The sequence below is a fragment of the Balaenoptera borealis genome, assembly GCF_965194805.1.
Source record: "Balaenoptera borealis genome assembly, chromosome: X".
NCBI lineage: Eukaryota > Metazoa > Chordata > Mammalia > Artiodactyla > Balaenopteridae > Balaenoptera > Balaenoptera borealis.
The window spans coordinates 6,231,876-6,259,433 of NC_138881.1; the positions used below are offsets into that span (position 1 = coordinate 6,231,876).

The window sequence follows — 27,558 nt, forward strand, 5'->3', positions numbered from 1 at the left end:
TCTTACAACCAGGGGAGGGAACTAGGTAAGTAAACGGACGTGTGTGTGGGGTGGCATGAGATAGATGGAAGCCTCTCCCTGGGAAGTGTCCTAGGTGAGCTGCGATTGGCAGCAGGCTGCCAGGTGGGAGGAAGCAGTGGCGAGAGAGGGTAAGGAGGAGGGCACTCAGGCTGAAGGAACATTCAGTGCAGAGCCTTAGGAGGGACGCAGAGATGCAGGTGTTTTGTAAGTAGATCAATGGCTGCATGATGAGATGTTAGGAAAGGCGTGGGCGATGTAAACTGTTAGGGGCCCGAGTCCAGCGGGGCTGTGTGGTCGAGTGCTTCATACACTATGCTCCGGAGTTCACAGTTTATTGTAACAATGTTGAAAGGCGTCGGAGGTGTTGTTTGCAAGGCGTGGGCAGGCTTAAACTTTAACATGGTGATGTTTACACTAAGGAAAGTTTAAAAAGAAAGGTGGGAGGTCAGGAAGCCGGGTGCTCAGGGGAGGAGAGACCATGGAAGCTCCAGGAGAGGCAGAGGCAGTGGGCGAAGACCAAGAGCCTGTGTACTAATGAAGAAGAACCCAAGGGGCGGGGTGCTGGCTTAGATGTGGGGAGGAGAGGCCCTGAGGTCCTGGCTCAGAAAGATGAGGTGATGGTGGTGCCCCCTGCTAAGGTGGGGACTCGCAGAGGAGCTCAGACAGACAGGCTAGGGCAGGAGACGGGTTCAGCGTGGGGAAGGTTGAACCTCCATCCCAGGGCTTCGGGGTTACCCACAGGGAATTGGGAAATAGGACTGAAGACTCTGGTGCTCAACAGCAAGGTCTGGGTTGGGAACACAACGTGAAAATGCCTAGTTACAGAGTGTAACACATACGCTCATTAGAGAGAGGGATGGGGGGGTGTGAAACGGTACAGCTCAGCCACGGGTGGCTTTACTCCCGGGGACCATGCGGTGATGTCCGGGGACATCTTAAGTCTTCCAGTCGGAGCAAGGGGCGCCCCCAGCCTCTGGTGCGTAGAGAGCCGGGGTGCCGCTGAACACCCTGCCAGCCGCAGGGCAGCCCCGCGGGAGACAAGGACCAGCCCCAGGGGTCCCTGGACAGCGGTTGAGAAGCCACGTTGCACAGCCTAGGAATACAGGAGGGACGTGTGGCGGCACCTCCTGCTGTGCTCTGACAGCGAAGGGAAATGAGTAGCAAAGGAGCCCACGCGAGAGACTGTTTAAAAAGAAAGAAAGAAAGAAAGAAAGAAAGAAAAACAGCCAGGGACACAGAAGATGAAGACACTGTGTTGTCATAGAAGCCAAGGGCAGAGACCTAGACATTAGGGTCAAAGTCCCAGAGAGAGCAAGTACGAAGAGACCAAGAAAGAGCCCACTGGGGGACTTCCCCGGTGGTCCGGTGGTTAAGGCTCCATGCTCCCAATGCAGGGGGCAAGGGTTCGATCTCTGGTCAGGGGACTGAGAGTTCGCTGGGTCGCGCAGTTGGAGGGTCAGTGGGGACCTCGGTAGGAAGAGTTGTGTTGGCCTAGTGGTGGTGTAGCCATGTGACAGGGGGTTCAGAGGCGAATGTCATGCAAGGAAAGAGACGTGGAACATGGAGACACATCTTTTGGGAAACTTGACCTCAGGCAGGGAGAGACATTGTTTGGTGCATCTAAGAAAAGGGTGGGTTGAGGGACTTTTTTTTTTTTTTAATGGAAAATACTTTGTGTGCATCTTCATAGAGTGTGACCAGAAAGAGGGAGGGAGTAAACATACAGGAAGAGGCACTGGGTCCATAAGCGGGGTTGGGGGGATGTGTCCTGAGCTGCGGTGGAGCAAGTAACCTTGGGTGAGAAGCGGAGGCAGGAGGGAAGTTAGAGAAGTTACTAGCAGCATGAACGCCTTGCACTAGGAGGGGCTCAGGAAGGTCTGAAGCTCCAGCGCCCACCTCCACCCCTTCAGGTCTCTTCCTCCTGGGCCGGGACGCTTAACCTCTCTCTACCTGCCTTTAGGCGGAAACGGGAGGGACACAAGTAATGCCCACGGTTGGGCTAATGATTGAACACATAAGTGTGTTCAGGGTGCTTAGAATGGCGCTTGGCATTCAGTAAGAACTCAGTACACGTGAGGTAATTCTTTTTATCAGCGGAGCCTGAGACAGACATGGTGATGGAAAGTTTAAAGAAAGAAGACCAGTTTTAAGATAGTCTCTGGGGTGAGTGGAGCAGACACATAAACGAGGAGAAGCAAAGTACATGATAGGGTGGCTCTGAGTCCAGTTTTCTGTGCGCCCGGCACGGACCGGCAGCCAGACCTTACACCGTTAGCAGCAGTCCCACGAATCGAGGGCTCTGGCTTGCTCCCTCTCTTCAGGTTCCCTCCTGTATTCCTTTTCATCTTCTCCTCGTTCTGGAGTCAAGCAGATGGACTCTAGGTCCTAGTCATTCACTTCTAGAAAGAAGGTATGGTTAGAAATTCGAGACTCAGCTTTGCTACTTTGTGTAAATGGCGCACTATCTGGCCCCGTTCCTTCTTCTAATAAGTCGGTTTGTAGCATCCTTTATGTACCAGGCAAAGGAGGAAGAGCAGGGGTCAGGACAGTCTCCCTGATGTCACACACTCACCACCTCGTGCTGCTGAGACGGAGGTGGAGGGCACAGGCCAGGAGAAAGGAAGCTATGTCATCGTGGGCGGTCTGCATCTCCCCTCAGGGAAGTGCTTCTGCTTCTGCTGACCTCGCGGAGACGTGAGGAGGCTCCAGCCGGGCGCTGCGTGTGTGAGGGCCCAGCAGATGCTGGAGCTGCCTGGGAATGCAGTTGTCAGGAGTCCCGGGCGTGGGGGGCCTCCAGCCAGCCTTCCCAGCACGGCGTGCCCAGGCCCCTGGTGGACGGCGGCACTTTGGTCACCACGCCAGGACCTCCTGGACGTTGCTCTCTCAGGGGATCGTCCTGATTTCTGATCTCTGACTGCCCGCTTCACCAACTCCACATCTTTGCCACTCGGGCACCTCTCAAGTACACTGACCCTGCCTGTTTGCTGACTGTCAGTTCTTGCCCCATCCCAAGAGTATCCAATCTCTGCTTGATGGATTGAGACTCGGGTAATCAGAGATCGTGGAGGGTGTGGATTTAGGATTTGGGGCTTCGGGCTGGAGGAGCCGGCTGTATAAAGTGTGCATTTATAGGGGCCTTTGAGAAACAAGGCAATACTGACACTTTCCAGAACGTCGACCTCTGGCCCAGTTTATCTCCTAGAGACATTGGGAATCAGGTCATTGCTCTCTGATATTATGCTACCTCAGTGGAATCATTCCCTTCTGTGTACCGCTTAGTGACAGGCTTAAAATGCAGACATTTGTGCCCGAGAGACAGAAGAATACTAGAGATATGAGGTCACACGCAAAAAGAAAAAGAAGATGGTCGTGAAATTACCTATGGCTTTGTCTGCAGTGTGGAGCAGATAGATAACTATTGAACTTTTGTATCCAGTGACCCAATGGAGAGTCAGTGAGTCCTGGTTTCCTGACAGCTGACATATTTCTTACAACTGAAATAACAATTACAAATCCGCACCCTGAGCTGTACTTTTTCACCGTGGACATATTTTCTCTTTAGCAAACACATGACGGTATTTTGTTGGCACATTGGGATGATATATTGTCACTGATGTCATGGTCTGGAAGTTGAATCCAGATGCAATATATAAAGTCATAGTGTATGTTCCTGGGTGGAGAGGGAAGGCTTTTAACAATCATTTGCTCTTATTGTGTTTATGACTGTTAGAGAAGTCCAGGTCCCCAGATTTTACTCGCAGTAATCACCAAAAATCAAGCTTCGTACTAAGACCGTCTCAGCTGTTTATTTAGTTCATATAGGAGCTCTCAGAGATGATCAAAGTCTTTCCTGTCTGGCGGGTTGGTCTCCACAGATGTTGGGTTCACTCCTCCAGAAGAAGTATTCTTTCCGCTGTCCGTGCTTTCTGTGGGAGAACAATTAAATTGCCCCAGGGTCCGATTTAATACAAACTTGCTCATAACCATTCATGGACGATGGGGTAGACACAGGAGAACTCCGTGCAAGTCGGCTGTGGTGAGCTACAGAACTGGCCACCATGCTGGGCCCTGCGGCCCCTGACGTCGAGAGTGGGCACCTCTTTCCCCACCTCTTCAGGAAGGGCAACGCAGCAGTGCATTTTGTTTCTGGGTTGGTTTGTGTGTGTGTTTGTTTTTTAGCAAATCCTGAGGACACAGGTTAACCCACACGTTGAGAGACAAAGTTCGATAAAATTTTCCCTAGCTGTTCAGAGAGGAGTATTCAGTGAAAAGATAAGAGCTCATCAGTACAGAGGCAGTAAAGGAAAAGGAACCAGTGGGCATAGCAGACTTTTTTCATTCATTATTTTAAAGCATGGTTTACTGTGTACCTAGAGACACAGAATAATTTTCCACACCACATATTTCATAGAATCTTCTGCTTGTTAAATAATTGTCTTTCAAAGGAAACATTTTTTGCCATTAGACTTTTTTTCTCAAAATATATTTTGATCTATATAAAATCTATATACATATATATCACAATGTTGATACACATCTAGATATGTATCTAGGTAGATGTGATATATACAGCCATATATATATATACACACACATATATGTATATATTTCACGTGCATACACACACCATAATTTTCCATGCATATTGGGATGACCCTTCAGGGTCGCTGGGATGACCTTTCAGGACTCTTGGATTGGGAAGCCATCTGCCCTGTTGTGAGGAAGCCCAGGGCTTGTGAGGAGGCCTGTGTGGAAAAGAATCACACTCTCCAGGTTTGCCCCCAGCCGAGCCCCCAGACCTTAGCCAGCACACAGCTTGCCACCATGAGTCATGAAAGAGCTGCCCTAGATGCCAGCTGACACCACGTGGAGGAGAGTCCTGCACCAAGCCCGGCGCGAGTCGCACAGTCAGGAGAACCAAAGCCAGCAGAGGTTTGAGGGTAGACGGGGTTCTCATGCAGAGATTAGAGAGGCATATACAATGCAGGGAGCCCTGGGGGACTGAAGTCAGGCAGGCAGCTTTGTGAAAGTACGAAGGTCACAGAGAAGCCACCATCGGTGTTCTAAGCCTTGTGCAGCACTCTATTCAAAGGAGCGATTCTCAGAAGGCCACCTGAAAGCCATGGGAAAAAGAATCCTGTCTCTTGTCAGCCAGCACCAGAAGCTGCTGCAGAGAGGGCCAGGAGCTATGTCTTCTTTCCCTTCCACCTTTCAAATTTTGCAGAAGTGCCCTTCATTATCTGCATCTAAACAGAACCCTCGTGGTAAGAAAGTCTGAACAAAGTAACTTTCAGGCTTTGTACTCTGCAGTACAGGGGATTGCTTAGAAGGACCAGTGTGATGCTAAGTATTCAACTGTAATGGGTATAGCTGGACTCTTAAGTTATCCTTCCATTCTGAGGAAGCAGAACAGCAAGAACAGCACAAGACTTCTGCTCTTGTTAATGTTAAATTGCGTATCGATCGCTACTATGGAAGATTGTACTTTCCAAAAATGCCCAGCAGTATCTCCAGTCCCAGGTATTCTTCCAGAGCCTTCCCCCTTCCCCATCAAGAAGGGGCACCCATGTCTACTTCGGCTGATAAAGGACAGTGGCAGTGACACTGCATGACCTCCGAGTCTAAGACATAAAAAGTGAAACAGCTCCAACGTGGTTCTCTCTGGACACTCAACCTCAGAACCAAGCCGCCTTATTGTGAGGAAGCACAGGTCACATGGAGACCTGTGTGTGAAGAGGGACCGAGGCTTTTCCAGCAACCAGATGCCAGCCAAAGCCATCTTTCCAGCCATGGCTATGAGGAAAATCACTGTGGAAAGGGCGCTTCAGTCCAGCCACTCCAGCTGATGCCGCATTGAGCAGAGACAAGCCTTCCACAGAGAGCCAGACGCAAACGCACATATGTGAGCAAAATAACTGTCTGTTGTTTTAAGTCACAAGTTTCAGCATGGGTAAGTGTCACAACGAAACCCAAACTATGGCTTTAGGATCGGTGGCAGAGGTCAGAAGGTCCTTGGAGACGTTGAAACCTGATAATCCTTGAAGAAGCCGTTGTCAGAAGCTCAAAGGAGGTTGAGAAAAATGCTACTGGACACTCAAGGAAAGGGGTCAGATAATTTAGCAGCAGTGTCACCTGAGGTAACATGATAAATAAGAAGTATCCCTACTGAACTGGATGAGCTAACTAAAGAGATTGCCAGTCACCGTGTCAAAGGCGCCGCTTGCCTTCCTCTACCTGCCTCTAGTAACATTAAAGAGGAGAGAAATAAGTTAAGGAGTGAACCATTAAATAGAAAAAGAGCAAGGCATTGCTGAACTGAAGTAAAAACTCTCATATTCAGGATTTCCAGATGGCAAATGATTCTCAAATTAAGAAATATTTTAAGGTAAAGATAAAATCCAGGGTGCTATCAGGAAAACACAGTCCAAAGATGGATGCAAGGGGGAACATAAATCATTTTGTGACAATCTCAGTAAGATTTATGGAGGTTCCTCATACACTTTATCATATCCGTCTGATGATCTTAAAGGCATGCCCACCGATATTGTCTGTTAAATAATAGAGCTGCTAAAAATCTTTAGGGAGTTGACTGCCAATAATTCCACAGGGAACCCAAGATACAAAAGGGCTTACGTTGATGAGATTTGGGGGTGAGGCTTTTGTTTAAAAGAGTGAATTCCAATAAGATGCAGAGAAATCATATGAAGTTTTAAAGGACTTGTATCAGTTGAAGCACCACCAGCTCAGAATAAAAAAGAAAGGCCTTTGGACACTGGCCGTACAGGCTGAGAAAAATATTCCATTTTGAACTTGGGCTTTTTATGGAGAAAGAAAAACTAACACAGAGGAGAAAACAAAAGCCCAGAAGGCAGAGCCCCGAGCCATAGTAAAACCATCCCCAGACCTCAAGGAGCCAGCAACAGGTGGCCAGTTGGATTTCAGAAATGCTGCGGACCAGTGACAGCTGTGTGTGTCTGGTTCCCCTCCATACTGAATGGGATTATCTGCGGTGGTCATCCTGTGACTGTCCCCCGTGTGTGTGGGGTGTGCGGATCTGGGTAGCGGGTAGCTAGTTTGTCACTATGTCCCAGGTCTTCAGATCAAAAGGAAGCTTCTCTGCACCTGACCCATATTTAGATGCCAGGAGCCCGGTCCTTGAGCTGGATGTCCGTGTCCTAACAGACAGGACCATTGGAGCATTTTGAGAAGGGATAAGTTTATGTAGACTTGTACATAGCACGTGAGAGGAATGTTAAGTAAACTTATCAGCAAAGAGCAGACCGTGGAGGTTCTAAAATATGCCCACAGATTCTTGCCAGCCCTCCCGTTTAGATGGGGGAGTGAGCTGGCGGAGGAGCCCCGGCTGTTCTAGCCGCCAGCTGCCTGAGCCCTCCCAGACCGGAAGCCGGACACGAGTGGAGAGACCCTGCAGACGACCCTTGCCCTGGCCACGTCGGACTGTGACTGCAGGACAGGCAGCAGGGGAGCTGTCTAGCCAAGCCCAGCCAACTGGGTCAGCTCGGTCAGCCTCTACTCATGAGCAAAGCAAGTGGTGTCGTTGTCAGCCGATCTGGGGGACACTGCTGTTACACGGCGATGGGGAATTGGAAGAGCTCTGCTCTTGGGTTTGAAATTTTGGCCGAATGCCATGTTTTTTTGCCGAAGTTCTCTTCCACTTGCATTAGTGGACCAATTAGTATTTTTCAGTGTCTGCAATGTATCATTCACAGTAGAGTATTTGGAAGACCTCACATAGCAGACAATTTTATCGTACTCCTGTAATTCTCAATATTGTTTAATCTCCATCTTCTGTTTAAACTCTCCTTGCTTTAGTTCATGCATAAGGATGGAATATTTTTTTTAAACTCTCTCCCTAGGACTTCTTAGAAATACCACTTTGGGAATGATCCTCTTGAAGGGCCCTAAACAAACATGCTTCTTTTCACACGATCCACTCTGAAGGGGACCCTGGTCCCACACAGTTATTTTGGAGGCCTCCCTGAAGTCAGTTGCAGATGGAAGTGACGCCCTGATAGTATCGTGTTCTATCATGACTGGTTCAGCTAGGGCAAGCCCCCTAGGGGAACGCCCCGCTTCTACCCCGGTCGTGTGTGGAGGCTGGTGTTTCTGCCCTGATAGTATCGTGTTCTATCATGACTGGTTCAGCTAGGGCAAGCCCCCTAGGAGAACGCCCCGCTTCTACCCCGGTCGTGTGTGGAGGCTGGTGTTTCTGCTTCGGAGGCTCTGCCTTTTCGTTTCTTCCATTGTGAAAAGGCCTCACGGGGGACGAAGCTAGCAGTTCCCAAGGACAGGCTCCCATCCTGTGCTGCCAGCTGCCTACGATGCCTCTGGCTTTACAAGAGCAACAAGTGCAGCCTTTGGGCATCTTTCGGTTCTGGGGGAGGGGAGGGGCTTAACGGGGTTGATGACAGCTTTTCTCCCGTGTTCAGCTCCATGCTGCTGCTTCCAACACAGGCTGATGCTTCTTTTTTTTTTTTTTTTTTTTAATTCCCCTTAATGCTACTACTTCAAAATTTTTTTTGGTCTGAGGCTGAATACCAGACATTAAAAAGCATGATCAGGAACTTAATATGAACATCATGAGTTAATCTCTTTGTTTATCCTTAAAATAGAGTTTTGCCCTAAAGTAGTCACATTCAATTAAATGTCATTTCTGTTATTTCTGGTGCAATGAGGGTTAAAGGCCATCAGGATGACTTCACAGAGAGACCAAAATTGCCCTTACTTAATTTTCTCAGAATAGAGAACATTCGTCAGGGGAAAAAAATAATAAAACTATCATAAAGTTATGAAAAGTACACAAGGAAAAAATTAAAGGATTATATTTTAAAGCCTCGGGACATAGAATATTATTCCTTATAAGATACGTTCCATGGTATTATTTCCTGGAATGCTCAGGATTTTTTTTTTTAACTACCTAATGACTAAACCACAAACATGCAGATCATAAAAGCTTCAGAGAAAATACGTTGGTATTTTTCCTTAACGGGGTCTTTACTTGTAGCCTCTAGCACTATTTGTATGAAGTGTTACATCAGAACGGTTTGTTCTCAAATAAAAGTGTCCTTCACAATTTATAAAATACTATATGATCTCCATAGCACTTACATGCAACTGTGTGAATGGGTACAAGGTCATCACCTGAAATGCAAGTAAAGCTCACACGTCAAACAAAGGAAGTCCCTACAAGAACCAGAAGGAGATTCCACAATATCTTCTCATGTAATTTCCCTCCTAAAAGATGTTCTTTCAAAACCAAAAATTCTATGGTGGTTCTATGCCAGTGAAGATACAAATGCTATTTGAGTCATCAGGCTGTCACTGACGTTCTAATACTGCAGACTCCTCATATCCGTGTCCAGGCTTGGCTAAGGGCTGTCACTCCCAGGGGTTCTAAACTTTGATCTGTGCCACATCATGGGCGGTCAAACCACTCGGTTTTGTGGTGTGTGGGGCATTTCAATGTACAACGCGTTCCCTGGGCCCAGGCACTGCATCCTCTCTTAGCATCTCCTTTGTAAGGAGTCTGGGCTCTCTGGAGAAGCAATGCTGTTCTCAGCTCAAGAGTGAGCCACACCTTTGTCCACTCCCCTATCAGTGGACGTGTAGGTCGCTTCCATGTCTTGGCTGTTATAAATAACACTGCAGGGAACATTGAAGTGCATGTATGTTTTAGAATTAGTGTTTTCATTTCCTTTGGGTAAATACCCGGAAGAGAAAATTGCTGGATCATATGGCAGTTCTACTTTTAATTTTTTTGAGGAACCTCCATACTGTTTTCCATGCGGCTGCACCAACTTACATTCCCACCAAAAGTGCACAAGGGTTCCCTTTTCTCCACACCCTCGCCAACACGTATTTTTGTCTTTGATAGCCATTCTCACAGGGGGGAGTTGATGTCTCATTGTGGCTTTATTTGCACTTCCACGATGATTAGTGATGTTGAGTATCTTTTCAGATGTCTGTTGCCATCTGTGTGTCTTATTTGGAAAAATGTGTATTCAGGTCCCTTGCCCATTTTTTAAAATCAGGTTTTGTTTTTGTATTTTTTTTTTGATGTCAAATTGTATGAGTTCTTTGTATCTCTTGGATATTAATCCATTATTGGATATATCATTTGCAAATATCCTCTCCCATTCTGTAGGCTGCCTTTTTGTTTTGTTGATGGTTTCCTTCACTGTGCAAAAGCCTTTTAGTTTGATGCGGTCCCGTTTGTTTATTTTTTTCTTCTGTTTCCCTTGCCTGAGAAGATGTATCCAAAAAATACTGCATACTGCCTGTTTTCTTCTAGTAGTTTTATGGTTTCAGACCTTACATTTAAGTCTTTAACACATTTTGAGTTTATTTTTGTATATGGTGTGAGAAGGTAGTCCAGTTTGATTCTTTTGCATGTAACTGTCCAGTTTCCCCACCACCATTTATTGAAAAGGCTGTCTTTTCCCTGTGGTATGTTGTTGCCTCCTTTGTCATAGACTGACTATATAAGTGTCAGTTTATTTCTGGGCTATCCTGTTCCATTGATCTACGTGTCTGTTTCTCTGCCTGTACCATACTATGTTCATGGCTGCAGCTTTGTATTATAGTTTGAAATCAAGGACTCTGATAGCTCCAGCTTTGTTTTTTCTCAAGATTGTTTTGCCTATTAGGGGTCTTTTGTGTTTCCATACAATTTTAGAATTATTTGTCCTAGCTCTGTGCAATAGAACATTGGTGTTTTGATAGGGATTGCATTGAATCTGTAGATTGCCTTGGGCAATAAGTTCATTTCATTTAATTAATTAATTAATATTCTAATCCCAAACTCTTTTTTAAATTAATTAATTAATTTTTTATACAGCAGGTTCTTTTTAGTTATCTATTTTATACATATTAGTGTATATATGTCAATCCCAATCTCCACCATCACCCTGATACCAAAACCAGAAAAAGATACTACAAAAAAAGAAAATTACAAATCAGTATCACTGATGAATATAGACGTATAAATCCTCAACAAAATACTAGCAAACAGAATCCAACAACACATTAAGAGGATCAGACAGCACGATCAAGTGGGATTTATCCCAGGGATGCAAGGATTCTTCAGTATACACAAATCAATCAATGTGCTGCACCGTATTAACAAATTGAAGAATAAAAACCTGTGATCATCTCAATAGATGCAGAAAAAGCTTTTGACAAAATTCAACACAGATTTGTGATAAAAACTCTCCAGAAAGTGGGCATAGAGGGAACCTACCTCAACATAATAAAGGCCATATAGGACAAACCCACAGCAAACGTCATTCTCAGTGGTGAAAAACTGAAAGCATTTCCTCTAAGATCAGGAACAAGACAAGGATGTCCACTCTCACCACTATTATTCAACAGAGTTTTGGAAGTCCTAGCCACGACAATCAGAGAAAAAAAAGAAATAAAAGGAATACAAATTGGAAAAGAAGAAGTAAAACTGTCACTGCTTGCAGGTGACATGATACTATACATAGATAATCCTAAAGATGCCACCAGAAAACCACTAGAGCTAATCAATGAATTTGGTAAAGTTGTAGGATACAAACTTAATGCATAGAAATCTCTTGCATTCCTATACACTAACAATGAAAGAACAGAAAGAGAATTTAAGGAAACAATCTCATTCACCATTGCAACAAAAAGAATAAAACACCTGGGAATAAACCTGCCTAAGGAGACAAAAGACCTGTACTCAGAAAACTATAAGACACTGATGAAAGAAATCAAAGATGACACAAACAGATGGAGAGATATACCATGTTCTTGGATTGGAAGAATCAATATTGTGAAAATGACTATACTACTCAAAGCAATCTAGAGAGTCAGTGCAATCCCTATCAAATTACCAATGGCATTTTTTACAGAAGTAGAGCAAAAAATCTTAAAATTGGTATGAGACCCAAAAGACCCCGAATAGCTAAAGCAATCTTGAGGGAAAAAAACGGAACTGGAGGAATCAGACTCCCTGAGTTCAGACTATACTACAAAGATATAGTGTTCAAGACAATACGGTACTGGCACAAAAACAGAAATATAGATCGATGGAACAGGATAGAAAGCCCAGAGATAAACCCATGCACCTATGGTCAACTAATCTATGACAAAGGGGGCAAGGATATACAGTGGAGAAAAGACAGTCTCTTCAATAAGTGGTGCTGGGAAAACTGGACAGCTACATGTAAAAGAATGAACTTAGAACACTCCCTAACACCATACACAAATATAAACTCAAAATGGATAAAAGACCTAAATGTAAGACCAGATACTATAAAACTCTTAGAGGAAAACATAGGAAGAACACTCTTTGACATAAATCACAGCAAGACCTTTTTTGACCCACCTCCTAGAGTAATGGAAATAAAAACAAAAATCAACAAATGGGACCTAATGAAACTTAAAAGCTTTTTGCACAGCAAAGGAAACTATAAATAAGACGAAAAGACAACCCTCAGAATGAGAGAAAATATTTGCAAACGAATCAACTGACAAAGGATTAATCTCCAAAATATATAAACAGCTCCATATTAAAAAAACGAACAGCCCAATTAAAAAATGGGCAGAAGACCTAAATAGACATTTCTCCAAAGAAGACATACAGTTGGCCAAGAGGCACATGAAAAGCTGCTCAACATCGCCAATTATTAGAGAAACGCAAATCAAAACTACAATGAGGTATCACCTCACACCAGTTAGCATGGGCATCATCAGAAAATCTGCAACCAACAAATGCTGGAGAGGGTGTGGGGAAAAGGGAACGCTCTTGCACTGTTGATGGGAATGTAAGTTGATACAGCCACTATGGAGAACAGTATGGAGGTACCTTAAACAACTAAAAATAGAATTACCATATGACCCAGCAATCCCACTACTGGGCATATACCCAGAGAAAACCATAATTCAAAAAGACACATGCACCCCAATGTTCACTGCAGCACTATTTATAATAGCCAGGTCATGGAAGCAACCTAAATGCCCATCGACAGAAGAATGGATAAAGAAGATGTGGCACATATATACAATGGAATATTACTCAGCCATAAAGGAATGAAATTGGGTCATTTGTAGAGACGTGGATGGACCTAGAAACTGTCCTACAGAGTGAAGTATGTCAGAAAGAGAAAAACAAATATCATATATTAATGCATGCATGTGGAATCTAGAAAAATGGTACAGATGGTGGTGGGATGAATTGGGAGTAAGTTCATTTTAACCGTATTAATGCTTTCAATTCATGAGCATGATATATCTTTCCATTTGTGTCATCTTCAGCTTCTTCCATCTGTGTCTAACAGCTTTCTGAGTACAGTTCTTTTACCTCCTTGGTTAGATTTATTCCTAGGTATTTTATTCTTTTTGATACAATTGTAAATGGGACTGTTTTCTTAATTTCTCTTTCTGATAGTTCATTGTCAGTATATAGGAAAACAACAGGTTTCTGTACATTAATTTTGTATACTGCAACTTTATGAAATTCTGCTTCTTGCAACAACATGGATGGATCTAAGGGTATGATGCTAAGTGTGAAACATCAGACAAAGACAAGTACCACGTGATGTCACTAATATGTGGAATCCAAAAGCCAAAACAAATAAACAAAATGAGAACAGTCGTAGGTACAGAGAACAAATGAGTGGTTGCCAGAGGGGAGGAGATGGAAGGGGTGGACAAAATAGGTGAACAGGATTAAGAGGTACAGAGCTCCAATTATATGACATATAAGCCATGGGGACATAATATACAGCATAAGGGATATAGTCAAAAATATTATAAAAACTTTGTATGGGGACAGATCGTTACTAGACTTGTTGTGGTGATCATTTCATATTGTATGCAAGTGTCAGGTCACTATGTAGTACACCTGAAACTAATGTAATAGTGTATACCCACTGCATCACAATAAGAAAAAAGGGTGAGCCCAGGGATGGGGTATGGAGCAATGGGTAAAACTGAAATCCCCTGCCTAGTGAAAAAGGGCAAAATGAGTGACAAAATTCTGACTCTAGGGAAAAAAGAAAACTTTTGTTGAAAATGTCAAGTCTTCCCAGTGTGATGTGTATAGGTTCTTGGTCCCAAAAGAAGAAAAGTGTTCTTCTATTTTAAAATTTGCATCCGGCAATTTGGTAATGAGTGGCTGTATATCCTGAGAAGCAAATGCAATTAAGTAATTACAAATTGCATATTTAGTTTCTATTTACTATGGTCTAGAAGAAACAGATTCATGCTAGGAAGGGAACTGGGACTCTGGTACCTTCCTGATGGGTGTTCACAGGGCAAAAAGCAGAGGCTGTTTTCAGTTTTGTTCCTAGAAATGCAGTGACCTGTCTAATCTTTGATTTTTTTTTTTCATTGAAAGAGTTTCTTTATTTACTTTGGAAGTTTGATTCCTTCCTTAATAAAAGACCACTTTCACAAACCATTCTGAATTTATGTTATCTAAAGTAACAGGATTCTAGATGTCCTCTTTTACATTTATACAGGATTCTGGTATATGTGATGTCATTTGACTAGAAGAATAGATGTAGATATAGGTGTAGGTGTACGTGTAGGTGTAGGTATAGACATAGTTATGTCGAAACATTCACATTTGATTGCTTAACTTTTAAGGAAAGAAGAAAATGTCCACAGGGTTACTTTAACTCAAAATTCCTTACCTGTTTTAGCTCTCAACAACTCTATCCTGGATTTAAAGCAGGGGACCTAGGTGCACCAGTTATGAGCACAAACTTTGGGAGAAGATGTCTTCACATCTTATTTGCTGTGTAACCTCAGACAAATTTGTTAACCTCTCTGTGCCTCAGTGTTCTCATTTGCAAAATGGGGAAAATGACAGTACACCTTCATGGGCGATTGCTGTGAGAATTGAACCCATGAAGTGAAAGCTCAGTGGAACAGTTCGTGGCATGTGGCAACTGCTATAGAAGCGTTCACTTCTGCTATCATTATACGTGTAGAAAACAATATTCTAAGATGTTCATTCATGTTCCCAAGTCCACAACAACGTATTCATGGTTTAAATGCAAGTGTAGTTCCAGGTTCCTCTCCTAAGGACAACTTTGTTGATGGCGGCTTGAATGTGACGCTCTGGATCCTTGTTCTGGAGCTCCAGCTCTGTAGACTGGGACACGTTCCTGTTGCATTTAATTTCCTCCTTTGTGGATCGTAGGGGCCTCTTAATGGAATTCCTGTGCTCGTCAGTTAGGGCAAGAATCAAATAATTTTAAGCAGTCAAAATTACAGAGGGCTGGAAAGGGTTTGGTGGTTTTATGATTTCCTGGTTTTAAGTAAAAAATTCCTCATTATATAGATGCAAATGTGTGATGGAAACATGGTCCAACATCTAGGTCCTTAAGGAGATGGGACATCCACAGTGATGCCTCACCGTGGGTCTAAAAGATACTCAATGTGTTGTGTCTTTTTATTCCTTACATTGTATTTTTACTGGAATTTACATTTCTGGATTGACTTGGGTATTCTACTTGTGTTTTTATTTTGCCTGTGTCTTTCACTTAAGTTGTAGATAACAAGAATAGACATCTAGATATATAGAAAGGCTTTTGAAGAGAAGCAGAGTTAGTAAAGAAACAGTGTAGGGCCAACATCAAATTTTCCAAGCAGGTAGAAAATATAAACCAAACCCAAAATGTTGGGTGCATAATTTGATAGATTCCTGGCACACATGGCCTTCTGTCTGTAAGAAATCAGATGTGAACAATTTTTGGACATCAAATAGCTTGTAAAGGAAAGTATTTGATGAGTCGAGCAAAGGAATGAACAATAGCCATACGATTTAGATTTCCTGAAAATTCTCTAGAGTTTGAAGTAAAAGGAATTTTGACTTTGGCACACTACATCTCAGAGTTGGCTGAACCAAACATATTTCACAAATAATTTGAACTCTCGGTTGAGCCTAAAACATATTTTTTCCCACAAGCCTTAAAACCATGTCTTATTTTATCCAGAAATTTTAGTTCTTTACATCCCAAGGGAAAATGTACATTTGGACACTTCTGAAATGAATGAGACTTTTTAGGTTAAGATGAATGGTCTGTAAAATACATTTATAAGCTGTACTAGACAGTCTTCAAGGTATTCACTCTCTTGTATCATCCTCTCCCTCATTGAACATGGTTGGTCTGTGCGACCAAAAAAAAGTATGACTCTTTTCATGTTTCCATGTTCTGTATCAAAGGGGAGCTTGATTCCATGCACTGGGGACACAGGTTTCTAGGTCATTTGTCAGTGTATCAGGTTCCTACTTTACATTTTAAACATTGGTGACTGTATGTAGATAGCAAAGCAAAGGGAAATCAGCTTTTTGGCCCCCCAAAATTATATATATATATTATATATATGTGTGTGTGTGTGTATATATATAATTATAATATATATATACATAATATATTATATATAATATATATACTTTATATATTATATATATATATATATATATGTATGTATGCTTGGTGACCTTATTCTTACATTATTTACAAAATTCAGTCTACCTATATCTTTTGCTTCTGTTTTATAAATATTAGACAACACTTCCCCCCCCACAACAGTTATGCCATTTTGTACCCTTTCTGTTTATTAGGCTGGGAAAGATGTAAAAGACACATCGTAGCAAAATAATGTTTCATCAGGAGAAACAATCCAGTGAAAAGCTATAGGTTTCCGCCTACAACTATCGCCTAAATATCTCATAATAATGTCATCACTCCCTTGTTTGAAACAACTTTCTACAGAAAGACTTCATTCGCTAGAACTTGCATAAACCTAGCATCAAAGTCTTAATTCACTTCTGTAGAGTCGGGATCATATATTTTGCCATGCATTTGAATATTTTGAAGTTCCTGGATGGCAACAGGATGAAAAAGTAACTTTTTCCCTTAAATGACTACTTTGTAGAAATGAATATAGCCATTGTTTTCTGAACTTCAAACACATGGCATAGGTCTTAGTACCTTTGAAGTCAGGCTCGCTTTTGGCACAGTTTACAACGTGGCCATTGGAAAAGCTTTCGTGGTCCTGTAGACACGGCTGTAATATTTGACATCGTGGTGTTCACCAGACCTGGTTTCCTCCGAAATATGCAGACACCGACCGCTTCAAGGAAGGATTGTGAATGCCTGCATCCCGTTCGTTTCGTACCAGTGTTCTCCCCGTGTGTCTTAGTTTTTTTTAGCTCTTTGGCCAGTGTATGCCGTTGCTGTCTTTCTCCCCATTTGGTCAAACATTCTGTTGATGCTAATTCATGAATGTCACCTCCGTTTTTCACTCTTTCTATGACAAATTACGTTCTCACAGCTTTTGCTCATCATCCAAATGACATTAGAGCAAAATCTCATTTGTTTAAGACAGTAAAAGGTTACACACATTGTAGGGGGATGGCAGGAAGAACTAAACACAGAACCAAGTCTCAGTATTACAGGGCTACTACATTCTAAGTGCCTGCGCTATTTGCTTATTAGGTGAATAATTGAAACTCTCTCCTACTGAATTTGATTATCTTTCAGGATAGAAGACTTGCAGACTCCACACGATACCAGATTTTCGACACTAATAATATCCTTCTCAGCAGGGGAAAGCTACTCAGCTTTATGTACTCGGGTACTTTATTTCCACCATCAAGCAAGGTAGCTTATATCCCGTCAGTATAAAATACGTGTATGAGGTAGTTTAGCTAATATGTACTGGCATTCTTTTCCCATAAAGGTCCCAGTGAAGGTTTTAAAACTTACCCTGCTGACAATGAAGCCCACCTGTGCCATAATCTGGAAATAAATTCCATTGCTCTTTAGACAACAGGATCCTAATTTGTCAATTTTTGGCCAAGTCAAACTTTGTAATGTTACTCTTCTTAATATCTGTTGGTTTCCAGGTGGAGAAATTACTCCTGGCAACACAGAAAGGGTCTGACAAGGTAGATGCTGACATTTCTTTCAGTGGATGTTTCCCAACTGACACACTGGCGAAATATTTTAAAGAGTTTTGTTTTTGTTTTACCTGGACATGCAGTGTACATTTTGAAAATGTATTTACTCCCGTAAATCAGTCTCTTTTTTCACATCATTGGAAGTACTTTTCTGCTGCCTTCTTGATGCCTGGCTTATTCACAGATACATGAAAGGCTCTGATTGTTCCTCTGTTGAGCGCCCTCAGCTTCGGCTTGAGGATAGAGCAGATCAAAGTATGATAGGGTCCCTTTCAATCTGGTGAAATGAACGGGACATTGCAAATGAGACCATATCTGGTTGCAGGTGTTAAAGTCTTGTGTTTGGGGCGTCTGTGTGGCGCCCAGGACAGAGCCGCTGCAGCACAGTCATGAGACTGCCTTGTGGGGCATCTCCAGCTTGTGGAATCACTCTGGCTTCTCTCACGTGGTCCAAGTCCACACGCTGGGTCATTTCGTCACAGAGTGCTAGGGCTTGCATTTGGGGAAGTAGAAAAGGCAGGTGTTTGAGAATGCTGCTGTGTCTAGCACGTGCTTGCATCAATGTATGATCGGTGGGATCATGTGTCATAGACAAAGCATTATGACAGTTGCGGCATCGTTTAAAAAGCCATTTATTGTGATCTTCAAAGCACACTTTTGGCACAAAACTTTGTCAACAAGTTGAATTATTTTAACCTTTAATGTCACCCATTATAAAGTGTTAGATGGCACCTGTTTTCCAGGTGTTCCTGTTGAAAACCTGTTCTGAATAGAACCCACGTGCCATTTGATTTCACTTCTCACCAGGATTCACCACCCAGCACTTTGCTAGTGCAGTTTCTGTGGCAAAACCACTCTTAGAAAATAAAAAGTCAGTTGATAAAGAGAAATAGTTTGTTTAACTTGACCTTATGAAAAAGATTGCTTCCTGCAGAACCTACCATTCTATTTTTTTTTAATTTTTATTTTATATTGGAGCATAGTTGATTAAGAATATTGTGTTACTTTCAGGGGTACAGCGTAGTGACTCAGTTATACATATACATGTCTCTATGCTTTTTCAAATTCTTTTCCCATTTAGGTTATTACAGTATACTGAGCAGAGTTCCCTGTGCTCTACAGTAGGTCCTTGTTATCTGCTTTAAATATAGTAGTGTGTACACGGCAATCCCAAACTATTTTGCACAATGCATGAGTCTAGACCACACGCAAAACTTGAAGTCTGTACTGGTGTATCGCACTCTTAGCCTTTGATTTCTCTTCGTCCTGTCGGCGGCAGAACCAGGGAGTGACACAATGCACAGAGCGTTTGGGCCCCGCCGGAGTAACGATGACCGGGAACGTCGCGATGCGGCAGTGGTGGTGAGATTCACAGCACGACCTTATAGATGCTGGTGAGCTATGCAGCTGCAGTGTCAGGAAGCCTCTCTGGAATCATCAGTTATATTTTGGAACTCTCACTTTTCTAGATTAAAACTATAAGCTTGAGATATAATGGGAAACGTGTAATTAAAGAGCTAGTAAACAGAAGAAAAGCCTAGCAAAAATTAAATGAAAGAAATATCGGTGCGGTCTTTCTCCTTCTATCATTCTCTTTCTGGAATGCTGCATTGCTTTTACAATAAAGAAGAAAACATTTGAGTCCCATTTAGCAGGCAACTTAGTATATTTTTTTAACCCTTGGAGTTTAGGCCGATTTAAGAAGATTTTTTTAAATAGAGTAAGTATCTTCTTGATCTTTATTAAAAAATTGAGATATACTATACATACCATATATTTTACCCTTTTAAAATCTACAGTGCGATGTTTTTTAGTCTATTCATAAATCTGTGTGACCGTCACCACTGTCTAATTCCACAACATTTGTATTACCCTAAAAAGGAAACCTGTACCTTTGTGCTGTGTACCACCCAGCCGCCCCAGCAGGCAACCACTACCCTACTATGTCTTTGTCTGTTCTAGACATTTCATAGAAATGGGACATACAGCACGTGGCCTTCCGTGCCTCGCTTTTAGAGAAAAGGGAGTCGGTATCGAAAATGAGATAAGAAGGTTATACTGGAAAGCTTCGGGCAAAGGCAAGAAATAAAACTTCTGCCATCGGTTTTGAAAGGCAGCTTCCTTTTGGCTTCTGCTGGGGCACATACTCTGAGGATTTCATCACGTGCACTCGCTGTCATTCTCCTGCAGGGTCTCATTATTCCCATAGTGAGCAGAGGAATACAGGAGGTAGCAGTGAGTAAAGCTGCTGGTTATTAATGTTAATATTGTTATTAACAATAACAATATTAATAAGTCTGTTGTTACACTTACTAGTTTCTTTGGTCCATTATACAGATGCAGTCACAGAACGCAGGAAGCAGAGAGAACACGGGGACACAGTGGTTGACGTCTACTGAGGGTGTGTCTGTGCTGGACACTCCACGTGCTTCTTGATTTAATCCAGGGATGGGGAGACCAAAGGAACCGAATAGAGAGTCAGAAACAGAACCGCACAGAGTCCATTGATTTTTTTTTTTTAAACATTTTTTTTCAATTATTAATTTATTTATTTATGGCTGTGTTGGGTCTTCGTTTCTGTGCTAGGGCTTTCTCTAGTTGTGGCAAGCGGGGGCCACTCTTCATCGCGGTGCGCGGGCCTCTCACCATCGCGGCCTCTCTTGTTGCGGAGCACAGGCTCCAGACGCGCAGGCTCAGTAATTGTGGCTCATGGGCCCAGTTGCTCCGCGGCATGTGGGATCTTCCCAGACCAGGGCTCGAACCCGTGTCCCCTGCATTGGCAGGCAGACTCTCAACCACTGCGCCACCAGGGAAGCCCGAATGCATTGATTTTTGATAAGCAAAGGCAACTCAAAGGAGAATGTATAATCTTTTTGGTGCTGCAACAATTAGACATCACCCAACAAAAAAAAGTGGGTGGTAGGAGCCAGACTTCTCAGTGTCGATGTGGAAGGTTGCGGACTGCCAGGCAGGAGACTGGTCGTGGATTAGGGTTGGAGACCTCACGTGTGGCTTAATGTAAATACAGACGTTTACATATAGGAATATGTCTAGGTGTCTAGCTATACCTGGGTTACTATACTTTGGAAACACTTGTACAAAATTCAGAATCAGTCTAAACTAACCCATGACGATAGTAGTGAGAATAGAGGTGGTCTTGGGCGCACTAAATGTGTCAGCAGAGGGAGGTTTGTTGAGGTGTAGAAACTGTTCTGTAGCGTCACCTAGGTCCTGCTTGCACAGGTGTACAAGCAGGGAAGGATCATGGCGCTGCACTCTTGAAAGTTGTGCAGTTCACTCTAGGTTAAATTATGCCTCAGTTTCTAAACAATTGAATAGATGATTTCAGATTGCGGTCAGAGTATTTGATTGCATGGCATTGGGACCATCCTTCGTACAAGGAGCGACAGTTACTGAGAGAAAGCGCAGAGTTCTTAACAGATGTTCAAAATCAGCCTCCCAGCATCCTGGCCTGTTGAGGACGTGATACGAGGAACAGACAAACCCTCAATCTTCTCCTGGCCCTCCTGACGCTCCCTGGAATACCTGTATGTTGAGAAATGTTTTCCTTTACTGTGTGGTGTTTCAGTTAACCAGCAATGTGTGAAAGGCGAGCAGGGGTATGGAAAATTGCACTTTTATCATTCCCCGGTGGGCTTTGGGGCTTTGCTGGCTTGTAATCATGGGCTGTGGTTGGACTGTACACTCCCTGCCATACTTCCATTCAGCATTAGCAATTGGTGGAGATGAAATCCACACGGGATTGTGCCTTTCCATTGTTTTCATCAAACTACAGTCAGTAAAAGTTCTTCCCTGTTTATTTAGATAGTTTATTATTGAATTGGCTGCATTCAAATTCCCAGTAACTCTGTGACTAGTTACCCTGACAGTAAAACGCAGGTGCTTAGGAGGACGGGAAGTTGAATTCGTTTCAAGTTACACACCTGCCTTTTCTTCACTAACGGCAGTAACTGAGGGCCAGTCTGCTGTAACTTTGACCTCGGCTTATGCATAGACGTTTGTCTTCTGAATGTTCATTCCCCAGGCTGAGTGCCTTGTTGTGAAACTGAAATGCTCTTGTAACAAAACAATACAGGAAGGTCCTCACTGACAGAATTAAAAGTACTAACTTCCTAAAATAGTTCCGTCCTAAAATCCCTCAAACATTGATCACTAAGCCAAGGCTGGAGGGAATGGACTATGGTTGGGGGAACAGAACGCTCGAGTGAAAGGCTCACGTGAACATCTGGAAGAGAAGCCTGGAGGGTTGACCTCAGAAAATGACAACTTGCATGGTGACCAAAAAGTGCAGGCTTCTACACCCTGCGGATGGAGGTGACCCGTGGGGTTAGTGAATGTGGGGAAAACTGAAAGCATTACGGCAGACTGTGGGCTTGTTCATTTTTCTTTTCTAGGAATAATTCGACCCTTATTTTAAAAGCTCTCTGTTAACCAATGAAAGTTTAAACGATATATTTTTATAGTTAGATGGACTTCTGTGATATGCAAAGTCAGTATTATTCTTCTGCGGCTGAGCCAAGTATCATGGTCTCTGTAGAGAAAGTTCTGAATGAATTACTTTGGAGTGATGGGACTCTCTCATCACTGACATTCCTTCAGTGGAGAATGTCATGGGAAGCCCTCCGTGTGTGAATTGCCCACAATGCCACGTGTTGCCTGCCCCTGGTCCAAGACTCATAGAAGATTAACGTCCAAAAGAGAATCGCAGCTGGCACGTGGTTATTATTTCTGGCTTTTAGCTGTCAAACCTGGCCTCTAAATCTCACAGCAACATAAGATAAAACTGACCACTATGAACTCATAGAATGACCCAGCAAGCTGACCAAGTAGGTTCTAACAAGAGCCCAGCGTTATACAGAAGCTTCACAGGGGTGAAGTATTCGCTGAGGTGTACCGTATGAGAGGTATTATTAAATTGTGGCCTAGCGCCAGCAAATTCCATCCATAAGAACTCTAGAATGTGCCTTTCAAAGCTATATCTCCCTTATGCAGCTTCACCTTTACCCGCCACGCCCCGGGCGCCCTGCAGTACACACCCCAACCACTTCTCCGCTTCCACTCCCCTCAGCCACTGTGCAGCGGCCCTGCTGATCTTTATCGAAAGGCTATTTTTAGGAGAGTTTTAGTTTTACAACAGAATTGAGAGGGAGGTACAGAGATGTCCCACCTACCTCCCCCCTCCCCGACCCCAGCCACGGATATGCACGGCCTCTCCTGTTACCAGCATCAGTCAGCAAAAACAGTACTTTTTTTTTTTTTTTTTTTACCAAGAATGAACTTACATTGACACATCACGATTACCCAGAGTCCGTAGTTCACCCTAGGGTGTACACGTGGTGTTGTACATTCTCTGGGAACCGACAAATGTGTAGCGGCATGTATCCTTCCGTATGACGTCAGAATCTCACACAGAGTATTTTCACTGCCCTAAAAATCCTCTGTGCTGTGCCTGTTTATCCTTCCCTCCCCAATAAGCCCTGGCAACCACTGATTCTTTTACCACCTCCCTAGTTTTGTCTTTTCCAAAATGTCATATGGTTGGAATCATTACAACATGTAACCTTCTCCCACTGGCTTCTTCACTTACTGATGTGCGTTTAAATGTCCTCTGTAAAAGCATAAATCAGATTATATGGCCCCCTTCAATTTAAAATTATTTATTGACTCCCACTGAAAACGTTTTACTATATCCTCAGAATCTTTCAGCGTCTTTTCTGAACAATCTCGTCCTGTCAGACAAGACCCTAACATTATCGACCACCACAGTGTATCCCACATTACAAACATGTGGGGTAAAAAAAAGTACTTGGAATGTGACCACTTATAATATTCTAACCCAAACATGAAGAGCTTGTTTTTATAAGTAGAATGTTTTATGCAGTGCTTTATGTATCCAAACGGCATACTGTTCTATGTATAAGTTATGTCACATAAGAATAAAGTTAACGCCGATGGACCCTCCGAATGCCTGTGAAGCTAAGTTGATCTCTGTATTCCTCTTTTATCATGTCATCTTTTCTCTTCCCAGTAACGGCCACTATATTTAATTTTTGTGCTTTTTATTATCTTTTTAAATAGAATTTTATTACACGTGTATTTGTCCCTAAGTAGATTTTGTTTTGTGACTTTTTCAAATCCATTTCATCTGTCAGTATTAGTTCTGTTGAGGTGAGGTCACGTATAGCAAGATACATCTGTTTTCAAGTTTAACAGGTGTATACTCACGTAACAAGTACCATAATGAGATGGAGCTATTTCAGTCACCCCAAAATGTTATTGCATCCCTCGTTGTACTTCATGGCCACCTTTCTTCTCCTCACATCCAGGGAACTGTGGACTGATCATTTTCACTATCATTTATCATCAGGAAAATGCAAATGAAAACCACAATGAGATGTAAGTACACACTGGCCAAAATGATGGCCATTAAGAAGACCGACCATAGCAAGTGTCAGTGAAGATGTTGAGCAACTGTATCACTCATCATGGCTGCTGGGGATGTGAAATGTCACGCTGCAAAACAATGGGGCATTTTCTTACAGAGTTACACACGCCTCCCATGGTCCAACCCAACAAGTCCCTCATAGGGTTTACCCCAGACCTGATACCGTATATGTCCATACGAAGATGGATGCACCAATGTCAGCAGCTTTCGTCATAGTAGACACAAACTGGAAGTGACAACAATGTCTGTCAACAGGAGAAAAGATAAATTGCGGTACCTGGATGGTTACTCAGCATAAAAATGAAGAAACCATCATTACATGCAGCAGTATGGATGAATCTCAAAATGAATAAGTTGAGGGAAAGAAACCAGATTTAAAAAAAAAAAAAAAAAGAGAGCACACACTGCATAATTCCATCTCTATTCAATTTTACAACCGGTGAGGCTGATGTATAGCAACACTGAAGCAGGTCAGTTTTAATTGCTTCTGTGCTTTATAAAAAATGATATTCAATATGCAGTGTTTAGTGACTTGATTATTTCATTGAGTATCAGGTTTCTAAGATATTGCTACATGTTGCTATAATTCACTGTAGTTCATTTATCCTGCTTGTTTGTAACATTTCACTGGGTAAACTGGGAAGATTTGGTCCATTGGCTGCACTTTGCCAACCCCTGCTTTAAGCTATTGCCCCAATGCCCAGGACACCAGAGTCTGGATACCTGGACATCAGCTTCTAGAGCAGGAGTCAACCAACTACAGTCTGTGGGCCAAATCTGGCCCTCCACTTGTTTGATGAAGTAAAGTTTTATTGGGACCCAGTGCCATTCACTTGTTTGTGTGTTGTTTGTGGCCGTCTCGTGCTACAGTGGCAGCATCAAGCAGTTGCAAGTGACACCGTGTGCACTGCAGAGCCTAAACTGTTCCCTGTCTGGCACGTTACAGGAAAATTCAGCAGAAAATCTCCTGGACCAGGGTCTGAACAAAGATCTTCACCTAAAAGTCTGTGCTGAACAAGTGCAAGCAAAGACACCCTTCAGGATGCTAGTTGGGGTAAATTACTTCTATTATCCAAAACTACGGCTATGGAAAATATCCCAAACTGAGGCTACTGGCCACACTGAAAAAGATCCCATTGCGTTTAAAATTATTAGATCTTTTTAACCTGTAGAGACCAGGTATCCATGGCTTTGTGACACCCATGCCTTGTACGGGCCAGTTAGCCGTCTTGGTGTCAGCTGAAGTGTGTGACGCTTTTACCTGTCAGTTCAGGTTGCCCAAGACTTGGATGAAGTCAGAAGACCCCAAATAGACCCTCATCCATCTTGAGACTGGCATCCAAGGAGAAGGTTCCAGGGCAGAAAGATGCATCCCCTAGTCATGGCATCGTCCTATTGCAACAGTAAAATTTATTTGCAGAAAGTAACCTGTCCAGACCATGGTTTCATTTTCCTTCTTTTTTTTTTTTTCAAACTCTTCTTGGTACCGGTGAGTATTTCCATGTTCCGGGGCCATCTTCCTAGAAAGGGAAAGTCTCCACATTTGTGAAGGTGTAAGAGGGTTTTACTTTCAGCTCAGCAAACAGACCTCTTTTATTGCCTTAAACCTTTTAAAGAAGCTAGTAGCCGGAGTTGTCCTTAAAACGCCCTTTTATTTTCTGGCTTAATAGCAAAACTGCCTTCTGTCTACGCTCTTTCTCTTGCCCCAAGAGAGGCCCCATTCTCTAAGAAAGTAGGCAGCGGGCGTGTTGCCAGAAAAGTTCCAAAGTGAGTAGCAACACTCCCCCGCTAGGTGTTCTTCTCAAAATCACAAATTCATGGTCCAGTCTCTCCCGGAAAATACTTAAGAGGAGCACCTTTCCATTCAGAAATTCGTTCCTTAAACGTAACCTAAAAAGGTAGCATCTGAAGCAAGGATTATTTGGGGAGGGAAAAGAAAGGAACCAGTCTCTTGTTTTAAAAATCTCTCATTCTCACTCTGCCAAGCCTACATTGCATAAAAATGTGTGTCTTGATTTAACTTCATCTCTGCCCACTGATTCTCGTCTGCCTAGCGTGATCTGCAAAGCCTTAAAATCAGGCACAGCCTCTATTGAAGCCGCTAACTGTGTTTGCGAGACTGAAAGAGGATCCAGATGAGGAGGTGAAACTGCTCCAGGCCTCCGTGCCAAGCAGACACCAAAGATGTGTCCAAGATTCTCGAGTCTCCTGATAACACAGGGAAGGGCTGTCTCCGCCAGCCCGTCAACTGAGCATGGGAGCACCACGCAGAAGGGAAGCTGTTCGTCGTTGCTGGCTGCCACTCGGAGCACAGGAACAAAGATGCTGGCGGCCGTTGGCATTCTCAAGTTACGGCCCACAGCTTTCCGAGTTTGCATACACCGCCTTGTACACATTCCGAGGGTCGCACCAGTGAAAGCAAGAACCGTACTTTTCAGCTTGCGTGGAGCTTCCTAGGCTGGCATCTCAGCATTTCCACCCTGTTATCTGACACGATAGTCGCTAATTTACCTGCGAGGCAGGTAGGAAGTGTATCCCTGTTTGCAGAGGGGGAAACCGGACACAGAGGAAGGGGGAGCTATGTCCTGTGTCCAGAGCTTCAAAACAAAGATCATCTCCCTCCTGGCTCAGGATGCAACTGGCTGTGCAAATCCAGGCCCTTTCTTTGGCAGGAAGTTCTCTGCTTCTTGTGTGTGTGAAGAGAAGGTTGAGAAATGCGAGTCCGGCTGCTGGGAGAAAGGGAAATCCAGCATGATCTCTCCCCTTGCCTAACACCGAGATATGGGATATCTGAGCTGTCATTTCTCTAAGGAACCTCAGGGAGGAAGGCTGGAATCTTGATGTAACAGGATGATTTGTTTATACTGTGGATCCAGGAGTCAAGGGGACATAAAATTAAGAGAAAATTTGTGTCCAGTGTATGTCATATGCCTAAAGATTATTACTGATTCTGCCTATCAATTTTTTTTTTTCCCATTAGAGGAATTGTTCCTAGGAATCCGGGATGCTTGACCCACACAGTTCGGTTTAAATCATGAAAGCATAACCCTGGCTTGTGGACTTGCTGTTCCTGCTTTGACAGTTATCTTAGAACCGTGGAAAAGTT

At 43.2% G+C, this 27,558-nt stretch overlaps 1 protein-coding gene across 7 annotated transcripts in view; it reads left to right on the forward strand.

The window, feature by feature from the left end:
* The window catches only part of LOC309619949 (uncharacterized protein), a 552,071-nt gene that overhangs the window by 358,222 nt on the left and 166,291 nt on the right, over positions 1 to 27,558 (forward strand). Inside the window, exon 7 of one of the 7 annotated variants that reach the window (XR_014239283.1) lies at positions 19,266 to 20,812. The exons of the other annotated variants lie outside the window; for them this stretch is intronic. The gene's annotated coding sequence lies outside the window, so the exon portion shown is untranslated. Of the gene's footprint in view, positions 1 to 19,265; positions 20,813 to 27,558 lie in introns of those variants that run through there. 7 annotated transcript variants of the gene reach the window in all.